Source organism: Pinus tabuliformis, chromosome 2_2, assembly GCF_031772625.1.
Source record: "Pinus tabuliformis cultivar Carrire ecotype Pingquan chromosome 2_2, CPIR1, whole genome shotgun sequence".
Taxonomy (NCBI): Eukaryota; Viridiplantae; Streptophyta; class Pinopsida; order Pinales; family Pinaceae; genus Pinus; species Pinus tabuliformis.
The window spans coordinates 47,932,096-47,949,191 of record NC_142300.1 but is presented as its reverse complement, the minus strand read 5'-3'; positions in this window follow the sequence as shown (position 1 = coordinate 47,949,191).

Sequence of the window (17,096 nt, the reverse complement as noted above, 5' to 3'; positions counted from 1 at the left end):
TCTGGTTGTAAGCATATTTCAATATTTTCCATTAATGAGATGAAGTATTACTTCCGCTGCATCTTTGTGTATATGGTTATCTCTGTATTTTGTTGCATTCATGTTTAAATGTAGATCAGTGGGTTTTAATAAAAAGTTTCTTTGTGGTTTGTTTATTGGGCATTCTCCTATTTTTCTTCTGGCAATGCAAGTTTTCAGATCTTGGGGATCTCTCCTCCCAAGATCCATTTCAATCTTTTAGATCTTGGGGGCCTCCTCCCAAGATCCGGATCAATATCAGTGATGTCTTGCATGGCTTGCTCAAGCCATTTTGTCTCACATGAACACATGTGCATTGTAATGTAACGTCGTGTCAAGTGGGAGTTAAAGTGTCAATAGTTGGATGTAACAATCATAGAGTAGATGAAGAGTCATGAGGGTAGATGAACTATCACAAAGGGGAATGTCAAGGTTCACCTCATCCTTTGCTATAAATAGAACCTCATAACTCATTGTAAAGGCTTTTGTTCAGCCAAGCTTCGATAGGAGTATCTTAGAGAAAGCTTGGACATTATTGTAACGAGCCTTGGCTTCTCCACTACACAGAGCTAGTACATCTCTTTGGAGGAGCAGGCAGTTGTGGCTGTAACGTTCCACTATTGGAACTAGTGGTTGGACATGGATGTATTGTATGACCGAAACTTACACTTCATAATATAACAAGAGCCAACATGTTTCATGCATATGTTGTGTTGTATTCTATGCTATTTGATTTACTCCAAATGATATATGTATTTGCTTTCTTACGCATGCATGTATAGACTATTATGTATAAGTATGTACGAATCTTTCTGAAATGCACTGCTGGTTTAACCATCACTTTGGATTGCTTGCTAACTTGCCTTCCATGTTGTGATGTATCTTTGCTCGTGTGTTCCCTTCCAAGCCGAGTGTTATCACAGGTTTCCAAGGGGCACACTCACCTCACCCTCAGTGTGTTAGAACCTCTCATGCACCTTCCTTGTCTTACTGCAGTTGTCACACCCTTGCTACCAACAAAGGCATCTTACTTGCCTCTGTGCGAAATCGCGGTCAAGGAATTACCATACGACCCACTGCTGGGACTCCTACTCCAAATGATCTAAGGTCTAATTGGGACTTCTTACCGGGGATATCCCCGTACATGTTGGTGGGTCCAACATCATCAACAGTTACCAAGGTATGCCACTGATAAACTGATCATGCAAGAAGTATCATACCACCTCGCTACAGGGTTGTCAACAAGACTCCATAGGAAGAAGAAAGTGCCATGGCTTACTCTTCCTTTGTGGATCGGATTATATGAGATTAAGAGCTTGAAAGATGCAGATGCCAAGGCTAAGGACATAGTGAAACTCGAGTTCTGCACCAAGGATTTTAATCTGTATGATCCTCACATTATTTGCAAGGATTGTTGTATGCAAGTTTACCTTTCATGGATCAACGAGACATTTCATTGGCTAGAGGAGGACTCTTGGAGGTACTGCTACAATGCCTCCAGATCCAATGATCTGATCAGTATAGCGGGAACTTGGAAGTATGCTCTAAAGACAATGGCAACTCCGGAAGCAACAATAACAATAGCAGAAGGCATCAATCCAGTGCAGGAAAATGGAAAGAGGAAGATTATTGACAATCAAGATGGAGAGAAAATATGCAAAAAGAAGGCAGATCCTATCCTCGAGAAGGAAAATTTAGTAGTAGAAGCAAAGAGGGAGCAACAGACCAGGAGAGCAGAGCGGAGGAAGAGAGAAAAGAAGAGGTTGCAGGAAGCAAAACTGAAGCTATAGGAGATAGAGAAGAAGCTAAAGGAAGAACATGAGTTGAGGGTAAGAGAACAATAAGAGAAGCAGAAGCAGGAAGAAGAACAAAGGCAAGGTGCGATGACAAAAGAAACAATGCCAATAATGGTTGAAGAGTTGGAACATCTAGCAACAGAGGAGGAAGGTGAGCAGATGCAAGATCAAGAGCTTGCTCAGAAGATTGAGCATTTGATTGAAGTGATAGAAATGGAGGTGGAATAGGATCCACAGAATGAAGATGTTGACATAATGTCGAGAGCACCACAAGTCATCCCTCAGTCTCCACCACCTCTAGTTGCAGATCCAGTCCCAAGCGAGCAAGCAAATTTTTTTTCGCCTTGATGATGATCTAACCATGGATGTGTACAATGCTTCATTTGATGAGTTCTAGAAGAGGATTTTACATGCACGGAGGAAGAACTTTTTGAATAATCACGCATCACTTACATTCATCAAGGAAAGGGTGATAGTGTCAGACACCAGGAAACATCCATCTGCCATTGTCGAAGCCAACGTGGCCTGTGCAGGAGAAACAAGCTCAAATGTTAAGTATCTGACGACCGAGAATGAACAACTGGAAAAGAACTTGCAGATTGCTAGGCAAGAGGCAGAACAAATACATAATGGAGTTTCCACATTAGTGGAGATGAGGGCAGCGATACTTTCTGAAGTATCATCACTTGGAGAAACCATGCAAAAGCTCTATGACGGATTCATCATAGTGCATAAAGTAGTGAAGCAAATAATTTGATAAAACTCTCAAAAACATACATGCTTCCATTGCCCATGTACAAGAGTGGACAATGTGGTACAAAGGGGCCTCATTTGACTTAGTAAAGAAGATGAAGCCATAAGTAGAGTTGGATAAAGCGAAGGTTCGAATGTTGATTCAGAACAACGAGTAGCTCGCTTCATTCATCGGCAACACACAAGCCTTATATGTGTGGTTGTATAATAGTTTGAAAGTCATGGTGAGAAAACACCGAATCTCGTCAATCAGTTTCCTCACTGATGCTAAAACCAAGAACTCGGTCTGGCTGGAGATTGATGAGTACTTGGAGTAGCTTAGACAAGAAGCCACCAAGGAAGACTTAGAGTTGAACGCACAAAACATGCAGAAGTGCATCGGTGGCCCTATCAAGGTCAAGGCAATGGTTCCCAAGCTTCAGAATGAGTTGGATATAGGTTTCAAGATGATATACCCAGATGCCATGGAGGCTAGAGTCCACATTCAGAAAGACACCATTAAGAAGTTTGGGGACACCATTGCATAATACCAATCTTGGTACCAATATGTGACCGAGAAGTGGCAAGTGGAGGTTGCTGAGCTTGACTTTCCCCAAACTCCAAAATCATAGTGTTGTGTCTTGTTATGATGTCTCTAACCTATTTTGTCGTATATGGGTACATGTGGAAAATGTAATATTATTTGTAATTATATTGCAAGTGAAATTGCAAGTGTCAATATTGGAATATGAAAGGTCACCATGTAATGTAATTTGTCATTTTGTGAAGAAGTTGAAGATTCATGAGGGCAGGCCAAAGGTCACAAAGGGGGAGTTGAAGAGTCACCCCCCTCTTGTTATAAATAGAACCTCATAACTCATGTAACATGCTTTTGGGAGCCAAGCTTTTGGCTAGGCTTAGGCTTAGAAAAGTCTTGGGAGTATTGTGAAGAGCTTTGGCTATTCCATAGCATAGAGCGAGTATACTTCTTTGGAGCAGCAGGTGTTGTCGACTGTAATGTTCCACTATTGGGGCTAGTGGTCGTCAATGGTATATGTATGGATGGAACTTTCACTTATAATAATAAAATCAGAGCCAAAACACTTTCATGCATATGTTGTTAATGTAGTAGGACTATTCTTGTTGTATTGGTAATGTATGTTATTTAACTTACGCATATTGTTATGAACTACTTTGTATGCATTTGTATGAATCTTGTTGAATGTGTGTTGTTGGATTAACTCATCACTTTAATTTGTCGACTATTTTGCATCTTAGTTTTTGATGTCATTTTGCTTGTGTGTCCCTTTCAAGATGTGTACTATTACAGGCTTCCAAGGGGCACACTTCCTTTTCCATTCATGTGTTGGAATCCCCCATCCATCACACTTGACTCTCCCGTAGGGTCACACACTTTCTCTCACCCAAAGTTATCATACTTTCCTTTGTGTGTTTCTGCGGTCAAGGAATTACACTACCACCCACTGTTGGGACTCCTACTCCAAACAATGTGAGGTCTAGTTGAGACTTCATACCAGGGAGATCCCCTAAATGTTGGCGGGTCCAATACTGTCAAAATTTATGGCGCTAGAAGGAGGGGTAGATGACAAGCTGAGCCCTTGAAGTCTGTTTTGAATTTCTGCACATATTCATGACTTCTTCCCAAATCATAACCCCGACATATTTTTCTAACTCTACACATTTTGAAGTGTTGGCGAGCATTTTAAATGACATGTCCAAAATTAAGTTCAATGGCGAGGGTAGAATAACCTTGCTTAGGCATGCAATTGCTTTTCTTGGTTTCTGTGAAAGGCATGACATCTAGTCAAGGATGCTTCCTATGGGTTATTTGCTCTCACGTTCGAAGGGCGCACAAAGAAATGGTGTCACACATTGCCTGCAACCTCTATACACTCTTTAAAGCAGTTTTTTAGTGAATCATGTCGTGCTTTCATTCTTTATGACCGTAAAGCCCTTAATAGCATACTTTTAAAATTGCGAAAATTACCTGACGAATCTCTTCAAGATTTTTATGATCATTTCGTTCATTATTGTTTTGAATTTCTTGAAGATGAAGTTGACTGGGAATTTTTGGATGAAATATTTAAATATCTTGTTCACGATTCTCAAAATCCACATGAGTTAGAATCTTTCAAACCTCTCCCAACATACCTTGGTGTTAGAGCTTCTAAATTTGAGACAGACACGGTTTCTGCTCCAAGTGACCCTCCGTTCCTTTCTCATCAAACAACTCTATTTCCGCAGGTAGAGGTGGGAGAAGTTGGGAGTCCACCTGTTGGTATGTCACCATCTCCTCCTAACCCACTTACTTAGGATTTCTGCGTAGATTTGGACTGTAACTCCAATGGTTGTGTTGAAGTGTTATCTCCTCATCCTCTGTCCTTTAGTCCCTCTGATCCTTTAGATTTTGGTTTGTTGTGAACATTTGCCTAAAATATCTCTTGTGATGTTCACGGGGATCAACTTCTGGATGGAGTTGGTGTTGAACAACCAACCTGCGATATCATTCTTTATGAGTATGTGTGGGAGTCTGAACAAGAACTTGCGGTGAAGGATGATCTCCTTCTGTCTGCACCTCGTCTGCTTTATCCTGACATCTTCCACGATTCTGTCATTTATTTTCCATATTGTCAAAATTCATGTTCAGATGTTTCTATTTCTGATCATTCATAGAAGCTGTGGAATGTTAGTTTTTCATTTGAATGTGAATAGGAAAAATCTATCTTCTTTGATCCTACCAGTCTCCAATCTTATCTTTCCAGAAACATAGAGGGTGAAATTTATTATTTTTCATCATCCCCTCTTTATGATTTGTCAGATCGTGTGGATGGCTCTGTTCGTGATCTTGAACTTTCTGATCGTGGATGTTGTGATCTTTTCATTCATTCATTCTATGACTATTTTGATTTGTCCACTTTTAATCTTTCTAATCCACCGATCTTTGATGATCCATCTTCTGATGAATTGGGACCTCCCGAAGCTATCAAGGCACTTCAGCCTGAGATGATGGTTATGTCAGGTTCTCGTAGTCTTGAGGTCAGTTCCACTTCAGATCAGAAATGTGTTAAATCTCTCTAGCCTCCTCATCACTCTATTTCTCACATTGAAAATCAATATATCTTACATTTTTCACATCCTCCATTTGTATCACATGATCTTATCGCTCGATCATTGGAGTCGTCGTACATAGCAAGCATTGTAGCAAAACGAAAGTTTTCTTCTTTCTTCATTTTTTCTCATTTTTCAAATTCCAAAGTGTGTACATGCTTGTCTTCCACTCACAATGTGTTAGGACACCATGGTATATCCATAGAGTGCCTTTAATGTGCTTTTCGTTTTTACTTTTATGCAGATGCATTCAAGCTTCGAACATTCTGGTTTGCATTGTTTTATCTTTCTTGCTTGTTGGTTTGCTTGTATATCTTTCTTGACATTTATGCTCTCGCTTACATGGGCCAACCAATGCACTGATGGCTGCATTGGAAATATCACTTTATGTGAATTGGCCCATGTTATTCTTAGGTTAGGATTAGGAGCAGTTTTGCTTTTCTTGTTTGTTTATTGATTCACTTTACTTTGTTTGATTTTCCCGCTTCTTTCCTTTGCTTGTTTGCTTTTTCACTTGTAGGCTAGCTTTCGCATGAAACCGTGTTTGGCTTCTTAGACAAGTAGGGTGAAGTCCACGAGGAACTTGTACTACTATAAACACTTGGTTATCTACCTATTCCCTCTCTTTATCTCAATCTTTCATTTTTTCTAGTCGATGATACCCTGATGGAAAATACGTTCCTTTCAGAGAGAGTCATGGTCAAATCATGATGCTTGCACTCTTAAGTAGTACTGCCTACTCTAATTGATCTTCTATTTTCGGTTAACCCTTGTCAACTACGTCGAGTAGATTAAGGAGAGGGGGAAAACGTTAACAAGTATGTCAGAGTTATATATAAATATAATTCTCTGAAGGAACAACCTCTTCTACTCTCAATAAGTCGAGATCCCTCTTTCGCATCATGAAATAAATAAGTTGTTATGCATAGTTCTTTGAACAAATAATAAATGAAATAAAGGGCGAAAGAAGAGAAAGACTTCCTGCGCAGAGAGGTGAAGCAAGTAACTCTGCTGGGGTACTGTCCACGCTCCTTGGGAGCGGAGTAATGCTTGTGTTCCTGAATTGACTCCACTTGGGTACTGTCCAGGCCTGTTGGCAATGAAGTAACACAAGAGATGAAACTAAAACTCTAACATTCTATTTTACTTGTGCATTTATATACCCCTCATACCCATTCGAAACAACACAGTTTGACTTGAATTGGTATGTGTGTCACTGATAAAGATAATGGTGGGGACTACATATTTAACTCAAGCTAAGTGAATAAGCTATGATAATTGAATATTTGAAAAATAATTTTGGAAGAGTTAGAATCGCTTTGCACTATGGTCCATACAGAGAGCTGGAGTTCTACTAGTGTGTTGCCAATGTTGTACCGGCTACAACATCCATCCAAAATTTTTCCCACGCTTCGATTTTGGAGCCTTTCTTATTAAGCTCAACAACTCATTTCACACTGATTCAGGTATTCGTGCTTCAACTAAGACTTATTCTTTCAGTTTGGCTTGTGTTTGCTTGCCTGTTTGATTTTCTAACTCACAAGCTGATCTCCTAACTTGGTCCCATAGTAGTTCTGGGCTTGCCCCAGAAATTGCGCAATTCTTGAGGGCAACTAGCCTTGTTGTTGGGAATTGCACAGTCCCAAATGCTAGTGAGCCTTGATCTTAGAAAATGCGTAGTCATGAGGGGCAACCCAACACTGAGGTTAGAAATTGCATAACCCTCATTGAGATTGGAAACTACGTAGTGCACTGAGCTGGAAAGTTGTCCAGTTCTCGAAACTAGGTTGTCTTTCCCGGCAGTGTGCATGGAAAGTTTCCATAGAAAAAGAAAAACGAAAAAAAGAAAAAATCATCCCTAAAAAATAGGGATATGTTTTTAGCATCCCGAATGAGACATTTGTGCCATTTTTAGAAAATTCCGACAAGTGTCGCTTTCTCCTTGATTTTAGGCATGCGTATCATAAACCCTAATTTGTCCAACTCTATTTAATTGACGCTACTAGAGCTCATTTTCACATTCGATCTTGGATCTTTGTCATGCCCAAGGATATCAAGGAGACTTCGGTGCGATCCTCGTCTCTTTTCTGGGTAAGTTTTGCTTTTTTTTGTCTTTTGCGCTTTTTCTGTCGCTTTTTGTTGTTTGACTTGTGTGAGTGTTTTTTCACTTATTTCTCTACATGGTTGCTGGCATTTTAACATGTTTTAACTTGTAGAAGTGTTTTTTCAAGTTATAGATTTCCTTTTCCAAGTGTCGCATGAGTTTTCCTGTTTTTTCACCAACGGTCGCCATTGCAATGACTTTCCTCACATGCTTCGTTTTCCTTCCATTTGATCAATTTCTGCACTTGATTCACATGCATGCATCTACACTTAATTAGGTTTGCACTCAGATTCATGCTATCTTTCAGATCTTCTTGTTTTTCACACTCCCTTGGGTAGACCTAGGTTCCCATGCTCATATCTCACTATGTCCAGCTTGCATTGCGCAATCTGGAGACTTAAGCCTCTAGAATTGCGCAGAGCACAACCTGGGTTGGCTCCAACTGTGCATTGTGTAGTTCCAGGAGCCGGCCTCCCATCTTGGACACTGAGAATGCACATCCGTAATCTATCCTAGGCCTTAGCCCTCACTGAACTACGCATTGCCCAGTTCCAGTCATCCGGCATCCACCTTGACTGCTAGGACTGCGGAGTGTGCAGTTCCCACAATTAGTCAGTCACCCCTATCAATCAAAATTTTGCAATCCTCCAAATCAAGAGCTTGACTTGTTGCTTGAACTTGGCTTGAAGTTCTTTTTCTTTTAATCTGACATTTGCTACCCACGAGTGTCCTCTCTGTCCCACAGGTACAACAGTTGTTGAGAATCTCTCTAGTAGTAACAATTAACATGGCATCGAAGAGATCTGCATCAAAGGAAACTGCAGAAAGCAGTACTAGGGAAGAAGTTGAGCGGATATCAGTTGATCTATTAGTGTATGCAGATACTCAGTTGTTTATTGAGAAGGGAACAACACTAACATGGCAACAGATCAAAGACATTTTTGCAAAATACTTTGAGGAAGATCTGGAAGAATGACAGGTATATGTTAGTATCTAGCAGTCAGGGTTATACAAGGTTGCATGAAGGTATCCCGCCTTCCCATGTGCAAACATCATCAACTGGATTGTCTCACATATAGATGAACAAACTATGACATTGACCAGTGTGTAGAAATTTTGAATAATATGACACATATTCACAGAGATTATCCTGATTATACACTTATAAGTGGAACATGCATAATACATAACCTCCTCTACGTTGATCATCAATTTACAGAAGCAGAAACATTCACAGGCACACATAGAAGCATCAATCAAACTCATAAACACATTATGTATCCCGGGGAAAGCATCTCGCTAAAAACCCCACACTATCTGTATATTATATTGATTGAATCATGTAAAAATACACAGCATAATACTTCTCACAAGTATCTCCACCTGTTACACACAATACAGCTCAGATCTGATCTCCAAATCTATTCCACTGCTTGCCTGCCTCCACTGCTCAATACCTGCTCAAGAACTGATGAGAATGGCTTACCAAACTCGTATTTCACCTCAAAATAATCACTCACACTTTGTTGGACGTGAGCAAAGGCTACAATACTGGGCAAATACGTGAGCAAACTCATTGGCATACTCAATCCCTTGATTGTGCAAGATCTGGTGCACAACTATAGTCACAACTGATAGCAATCTGATTCTCTACCACTTGTCCCTGTTGAACTGAACATGCACTGACATGCAACTGAGTTAACTAATGTATTCTATAGTTGTATTATGAGTTAATAACTTGTGAATTAATTAATAACTAATTCACCCAACTCATCTCTAGTCTATTGATCAATTAGACTAAATACAACTAGTTTAACAAAGCTAAACTGAACACAACTCCATCAACTGTACCTCCAGTCCACTAAAATCAACTCACTTGAGTTCTAACTGAAGTCATGCATGCAACAACTCAACTAACTCATAAGAAAAGCGTATTTCCTTCTGACAGCTGCATGTGCCACCTCTGTAGCTCAAACTGAAGTGCTCCAAGAGAATAAGATCAAGTTTATAGTCCAAATATTATTATGAGACAATAATATTTGACTTTTCTATTTTTGACAGCCAGTCTAAAAATAGACTTTGATCACTCACACTGTGATCACTCACACTTTGATAAAAAATAGAAGTCCATCTATTTTTCCCAACTTGACCAATCATACATAAACAGCAACCTACAATCCATAGACATGATCCATATGTCTAAAAATAGACTTGCGCCAAAATATAGCCTGCGGGCCCACTTAGTGAAGGTGACTCTTTTCACTAAGCTCCATCATCTTGTTGCACTCTCAACAAGCATTTCTTGTTGCACACTTTTCAACACTCCCTCTCAACAAGAAAGGCTTCCTCTCAAACCCGATCCTGTAACTCTGGAATGTTCTCCATGCAACACATCTGGCCGGTTCACTTGCTCTGTCATCAAAGTCTCTGACTGCTATTGCCTCTGTCGACTGAAACTTTGCATCTTTGTGCTCTTCAGTATCTGACTGCTCTAGCCTCTATCACTTTGATCTCTGACTGCATCCGTGTTGCTGCTGGTTCTATCTCCCAGCATTGCATCCGCACTGCACTTCCCAACTGATAAACACCCACCCATGTTTACAAGACAAAGTCCCTCAGGAAGGCTTACCAGTTCTTGATCATCTTGGCCTGTAGAATATATGGTCAAGAGAGCATGAAAACCTTCTGTTTATGGTGCTGTACCTGCCAACATGTCAAGGCGATCTCCCCGGTAAGAAGTCCCAATTAGACCTCAAACCGTTTAGTGTAGGAGTCCAGCAGTGGGTCGTAAGGTAATGCCTTAACTGCGATGTCTCACAGAGGAAAGTAAGATAACTTTGTCAGTAGCAAGGGTGTGACTGATGCAGTGAGTCAAGGAAGGTGTATGAGAGGTTCTAACACTTCGAAGGGGGAAGTAGGTGAAGGTGAGTTCTAGGCTGAAAGGGATCAGTCCCAACCTGGTTAGGAACACACAACAAAAAAGGACATGCACAGCTTCTGGAAGAGCAGTCCACTCAGATGTGACAGTCACATCATACAAGGTAAGATAACACGTACAACACTCACGGATCAGTCTGAGACGAGTGTGACGGTTGTTACAGCAAGGTTCATGTGAAAGGTCTGTCTGATGTCTGGAAGAGAAGTCGACACAGACGCTGACATCATTAGCAACATATCAACACATTAACAACAAGATTCATATAATTGCATGTGAATCAGTTCATACACAAGTACGTAAGTTAAACAACACATCATTAAGACAACTAGAGCAGTCCAACTACAATAACAACATATGCATGAAAATGTGTTGGATCTTATTATATAAAGAAGTGTAAGTCACAATCATACAATACATCCATGTAAACCTGCTAGCCCCCAACAGTGGAACGTTACAACCACATCCACCTGCTCCTCCAAAGAGATGTACTAGCTCCATGTAGTGGAGAAGCCAAGGCACGTTACAATGCTGTCCAAACCTTCTTCAAGATAGTCTTAGTGGAAGCTTGGATGACCAAAAGCCTATATAATCAGTTATGAGGGACTATTTATAGCAAAGGGTGGGGTAACCCTTGACATTCCCATTTGTGACAGTTCAACTACGCTCATGACTCTTCACCTACTCTATGACTGTTACATCCAACTGTTGACACTTGACTTACACTTGACATGACTCAACATTACAATGCACATGTACTCATGTGAGACAACATGGCTTGAGCAAGCCTTGCAAGACATCACTGACACTTGGTCTGCTGTGGTGAGACCAACTCTTTGACATGCTTGTGATGGTGAAGCTGGTGAGCTGATAACAAGCTTGGTCGTCTGTGATGGTGTGTATGCACCTCATGGTGACATCTTAATGAAGTGAACTCTTGCATCTGTTGCAACCGGTGCATTGGTTCGACACCTTCATCCAACTCGTCTGCTAACATGCGCATGGTCTTCTTGGGTGTGGCTGAACTGGAAACACACTGATGCATAGTGTCCATGTTGATATTCAAGTGTGTGATGGTGGTCATTTGCATCAACTTGCTGAAGTACATGTTTAGCTCCATTTGCACTTGCTTCTTGTCTTCACCTTGGTGAGTGTGTTGAATTGGTTGGATTTCATGTGTGCACACAATGAAATGCATGCTGCTGAACCCCTTGCATGCGATCACCAACACTGCTCACCATGTTTTCTCCATGTTAGCTGTTGGGATGGATCTTTAACTTGTACGGGTGCAGTCTCATCTGTGAGTGCACGATGCGCCCACTGTTGTTCTTGTTCATGTTGCAACTCATTCGTCTTTCTGTGCAGCTTCATGTTCTTCTCGAGTTGCTGCTTTAGCACATGCAACTCCTTCTTTGTTCCATCTTCTACCTTCGTGCGATATTCATGTCATGCCGTCACTTCATAGCTAGAGTCTCCAAAGTTACTTTCATCATCAATGGACTTGCTTGAGCTTACAACCTTGTTCCGCCTCCATGTTTTCAACAACCCTCCTATTCCATTTTTTGCATTTGGTATGCTGTCTTCAGTTGCTATTCATGATGTTGCTCGCTGTGATGTTGCTATTGTCATATCTTGATGTCCTTGTCTATGAACAACTTGATGTCTTCGTGGGTAGGCAAGTCCTTAGACACTTGATCGACTGCATCCCCAAGTGTGCTCTGAACGATGTCTTCGTTTCTGCTCTCTTGGAAACCATTGTACCTGTATTGTTGAGAGGCATATGAACACATGAAATACCTGGAGACATGTAAACACTCATGGCAAAAAATCTGTCAGTACAAAACCAAAATGAACATCAGAACTGACTTGCAACATACCTGGGTGAATGATCATGAAGGTTGCACAATTTCAGTCGTGAGGTTGAGAGACAAACTTGCAAGACTGCACAAGGCACAATCTAGGTTGCTGGGAGATTGACTGACTGTTGGAACTGCGCAATGCACAGTCTAGTCTGGCTGCTGACTGTTGGGATTGCATAATGCACAATTCCAATTTGGAAGGACTTCTAGCCCAGGGACAAATTTGCGCAATTTCTTGGGCCAAGCAGCCACTATCCTCCAGAAATGCGCAAAACAGTCCTGGAGGCCAGTGCTGGGCAGGAATGTGCAAATATGGAGAGGAAGGTGAGCCTTCCTTCCCCAGATTGCGCAATGCAGCCTTGGTGAAGGCAGAGTCTGGGCCAAGGTTGGCCTCGACTCGCCTTGGCCCAGACTCTCCGACGGGCAACTGAAAACAACTAAGAAAATAAATGCACGGCGATACTAAGTGATAACAGAAGTGACTGATAGTGCATGGAAAACATGAATGAAAGATTCAACAAATAGATCAACATGCATATGGGTGAGGCAATTCACTGGTCGGGAAAATGTCTGTGCAAAACAGATTCATGCATGTGATAATAGTGAGATAGCAACGAAAACTGAAACAAACCTAGGACAAGCTAGTATATATGTAAACGACAACAAATGCTCAAAGAAATCAAGCGAACAATACTCCCACAAGAGAAAGCACAAAAAATGACAGAAATGCAGCACAAGGCATGGGAAGCGAGCTTACCCCAAAGACTGCTCCTAGATGTGATGTGGGATGTCAGAGCTACAAAGTTGATGTGAGGAGTGAGCTCTGTAGCGTTTAGTTGATGAGTTTTTATAAAATCGAGGTTGTAACATGCATGCCACGAATCTAGGGGAAGCGACACTCGGTGAGAGGTTTCAGAATTGCTCCTTACATGTAATCTCCAACTTCTAAACATAGATCCCTAAAACAAGGGATGCCTTTGCATGCTACCTTGGGAGAATTAGCCCATGCATGCAAGTCTGTTTTTCTTAGTACCGGAGGGAATCGATCAACTCAGCTGCACATGCAAGAGACTGCTAGACTGCTGGAGAAAAATGTGCATTTCTAGCTGGGAGCTAGGCTGAATTCCCAGGAGATTTAGGCAATTGGTGGGTAGAGCAGCTGAATGCTACCTAGATTTGCGCAAATCCTGGGCTGAACAACTTGTTGCTGGGAAAATTTGTAAATCCTGCTGGGAGGGTTGGATGGCAGGATTGTGCAATCCTAGAGCCCAATAGGATGTCAGAGAGGATTGCACAATTCTTGGAGGGAAGGCTGGTTTCCCTCCAGAAATGCGCAATTTTCAAGGGGAAGCTGCTCAGCCTGCAGTTGGACCAATTCTGGGTGAGCAGCCTGTGAGGGGAATGGATCAACTGTGATCGACAGGCTGCCTTTGTGCGAGGAAAACACTTAAGCTTGAGTAGTTGACGAAGTAAGACAAAGTGCTATGTAAGGTTGGTAGGGAGTCTCCAAAACAAGCTAAGGCAAAATTTTGGAGGGTGGTTGTAGCCACTACAACACTGGTAGAAATTTAGCTCTTTGCATAGACCTTGTTCGTGAAGAGCAAGTCTAACACCTCTGGAAGTATTGTTCAATTCTCAACTCATCTTGGCTTCACACTAGCTTGATGTAAGTTGTAGCATCTGCCGGACTCTTGGTCGATTGACACACATTATAAGCCAAGGCAACACAATTGTTTCGATTGGGGTTGAGGGGTATATAGGTGCACAAGCAATATAGTCGTGAGAGTCTTAGTTTCATCTCTTGTGTTGCTCCACTGCCAGTAGGCTTGGACAGTACCCCAGTGGAGTCACATAGGAACACAAGCACGACTTCACTGCCAGGGATCTTGGTCAGTACCCCGACGGAGTTACTTGCATCAATTCCCTGCACAGGAAGCCTTTCTCTTCTTTTGCCTTATCCATTTTCCATTTTTTTTAGCTTTTAATTTTTTCATTTTAATTTTCACTGTGCATAACACTTATTCATTTCAGAGGCGGAAGAGGGATCCCGATGTAGGAATTTACAGGGTAAGTTCCACAGAAAGAATACCAAAAGGACACCGCTCACAACCAGATCTCAAATCAATACACCAGTATTTTTGACATGGTTAAAACCCTCAGAGTGCAAGGAGGGAAACAGTCCACGGCCTGTCCCAACGTGGGTACTACAGGCAATTTATTAATCAAAGAATGAAAATTTACATAAGCTTCTCTCATGCACGGATTACACGAACAATGACCCTCCATGCGCTTTAAATAGAACTCATGGACCAATCGGGTGTCAAGCCACGGATCAAGTGTCGGTAATACCGAGGTGAGAGTGAACCGTCGGATCACTACATATCGTGACCGTCGGATTGTAAGTTACAAAATGTACAACGGTAAAGAAACACACTTTACCTAACTCTAACCTAACTCTATACTAGACCAAGTTGAACTTAACTATATCCTATGTGTCGGAATATCCTAACATCCCCCCTTAAGAACAACTTGGGATAGGATTGAAGGATTTACAAATATGACACAATAGGAGAAGGAAGGAGGCACTAGAGCCTATCCCCCCTTAGTGACAACTTCCTGAACTCCAAGCATATATCGAAGTTTAGTGAACTTCGCCTCTGTGAGAGCCTTTGTGAAGATGTCTGCAACCTGATCATCTGTTGGACAATATTGCACTTCAAGAACATGGTCATGAATGAGCTTTCTGATGAAGTGCATGTGTAGTTCAATGTGTTTGCTGCGCTGATGCTGGACTGGATCTTTGCATAGCTGAATGGCACTTTGATTATCACACCAAAGTGTGGTTGGATGCTGCTGCTCAAAGCCAAACTCTGATAGGATCTGACGAAGCCACAAGGCTTCCTTACTAGCTTCCACGGCACCACGATACTCTGCTTCTGCTGACGAAAGAGAAATGGCAGCCTGTTTCTTACAAGCCCATGTAATAGGTCCTGAACCAAGAGTGAAGACATAACCGGCAGTAGACTTCCGATCATCAGGGTCACCAGCCCAATCAGAATCAGTGAAACCAACTAACAGAGGAGCTGCTTTGGCACTGTAATGAATCCCAAACTGTACTGTACCTCGAACATAACGAAGTATTCTTTTAGCTGCTTTCCAATGACTTTCACGGGGGTTTTGCATAAAACGAGCAACAAGGCCAACAGCAAAGGAAAGATCAGGACGAGTATGGGTTAAATACAAGAGTTTTCCGACAAGTTGACGGTATAAGGTAGCATCAACTTCAGGAGAAGTACAAGAGACTGAAAGTTTGACTCCAGACTGAAAGGGAGAAGGGGCTGGCTTACAGTCTTCCATGTGAAAATGACGAAGAATATCACAAGCATACTTGGACTGGGAAAGGAAAATACCCTCTTGGGATTGCAAGACTTGAAGACCGAGAAAATAGTGTAAGTGTCCTAAGTCTGTCATTTCAAATTTCCTTTTAAGGCTGGACTTCACATGGTTTATAAGGTTGGGATCACTACCAGTAAGAATAAGATCATCAACATAAAGAACAAGGATGATAAGAGAGTTGCCCACTTTCTTGGTGTAGACAGTATTGTCAGAATGACACCTAGAAAAGCCAGATTCTAAAAGAAAGCTATCCATTTTGGCATACCAAGCCCGAGGAGCTTGCTTGAGGCCATAAAGGGATTTCTTAAGTCGACAAACAAGGCTGGAGTCTGTTTGTATGAAGCCAATGGGTTGTTCCATATAGATTTCTTCCTGCAAGTCCCCATGCAAGAAGGCAGATTTAACATCCATCTGATGGACTTCCCATTTTAAAGAGGCAGCAAGGGAAAGAACAAGGCGGATAGAGTTCATTTTGGCAACAGGGGAGAAGGTTTCAGTGTAGTCAATGCCTTCAACCTGTGAAAAGCCCTTAGCAACGAGACGAGCTTTATGTTTATCAACTTTCCCATCTGGTCCATACTTGGTTCTGTAAACCCATTTACATCTAACAAGTTTGCGTCCCTTTGGTAGAGGAACAAGATCCCATGTATCATTTGTCATCAATGAATGATATTCTTCATTCATAGCTGCTTCCCAATGTGGATGGCCTGAAGCTTCTGCAAAAGTGTCAGGATCATGATTTACTGGAGCTTGAGCCAGTAAAGAAGAGGCTCTTTCAAACTGAGAACGTGTACGTCGCTGATCTGTAGGATCACCGGCAAGATCACCTGCTGCATCCCGAGTAGCACGGACCCATCTTGGAAGTTGAGGATCCTGAGAAGGTGGGGGAGGATTATCATCCTCGCTTTCATCATCTGAAGAAGAAATGTTTTCAAAAATAGAAGAGATAGGAAGAGGTGGCACATCCGCCGGACTAGGCTCGCAGGCCGATTTATTTTCATCAAATTTTACATCTCTTCTAATGATAACATTTTTGGACTTAAATGGAATAAGTCTATAACCTTTTACATCTTCAGAATATCCAACAAAAGTACATTTCTCACTCTTAGGTTCTAAAGCTTTATGCT